The following is a 1,142-nucleotide window of genomic DNA, read 5'->3' as shown; positions in this document are numbered from 1 at the left end:
GAGTTGTGTGAGCCCCAATAAAAAGATTTATTAAATTAAAAAAAAAAGAATGAACAGTGCTACCACTTTTACCAACATTGTAGTGGATATCTTAACTAACCAGTTTAATAAGGAAAAATAAATGCACAATCCAAGTCACAAATATTTGAAAATATTAAAAGCTCTCTTTATGTGCCCAGAACTTTACCATGTAAACTGCACATCAAATTTACACAACAGCTACTAGGAATAACAATTACCTTTAATTAGGACACTGAACACAGAATCAGTGTACAAAAATCTACTTTATTTCTACATAATTTCAAGAAAAATTAGAAAATAAAGGTAAGGAACCAATTTTAATTACAAGAGCATTAACATAGAAAATATGTCAAAACTTTTCAATAAGAATAGTTTAATTAAATAATTAAATTAAAGAACACTTATGGAAGAAAGAAATTATTGGGATAATTTATTGTTGGTATTTAAGCTGTCATCACACCAGCCCAAGTCACGATGACTCTGTGCACAAAGCAATAAAAGACAACACACTCCTACTCCATCCTCGTGGTCCATGTGAATTGGTCCATTGAGATCCACAGGGGTTTCAGTGGCTTATTGTTTATCAGTAGGTAATGTGGCCTTTCTTCTGATCATGGTTTAGACAGAAGATTCTATTTGGATGACATTTCACTCCAAATTGATAAAAATTCTAAAGCAAACATTGTATATTTGAGTTTATATTAAAATGTATATACAAAGATCATAGAATGCACAAAACTACCTTAAGATAAAACAAATTTGGAAAATTAGCATACGTGCTTCCAAAACTTATTTGAAAGTCAAAGTAATCCAGATATTGAAGTATTCTGGAGGGAAGAAGAGAGAGAAAGATGGGGAGACAACTAGTCCATTGGACTAACGTCTGTGGAAAGAAGTCTCCACATCCCTGAGAACAGAACGCCACGGTGCCCTGCTCCCACCACCAACTGCTCTGAAAAGGGCCAGCTTCGTGGTCCTGGGAGAGGGACCGAATAGGATGGAACAGACACATCCCATGTCCTAAGTGATGCAGAGACTGATGGGTCTCCAAGATTATGGCCTTTAGTCATCCTTTAGACCTGGAGCTGGACTCTAGCCTGTTATAATAATCAACTCTTGAA

This window comes from Tenrec ecaudatus, chromosome 1, assembly GCF_050624435.1.
Source record: "Tenrec ecaudatus isolate mTenEca1 chromosome 1, mTenEca1.hap1, whole genome shotgun sequence".
Taxonomy (NCBI): domain Eukaryota; kingdom Metazoa; phylum Chordata; class Mammalia; order Afrosoricida; family Tenrecidae; genus Tenrec; species Tenrec ecaudatus.
The sequence above is the reverse complement of the archived record's forward strand: the minus strand, read 5'-3'. Positions refer to the sequence as shown.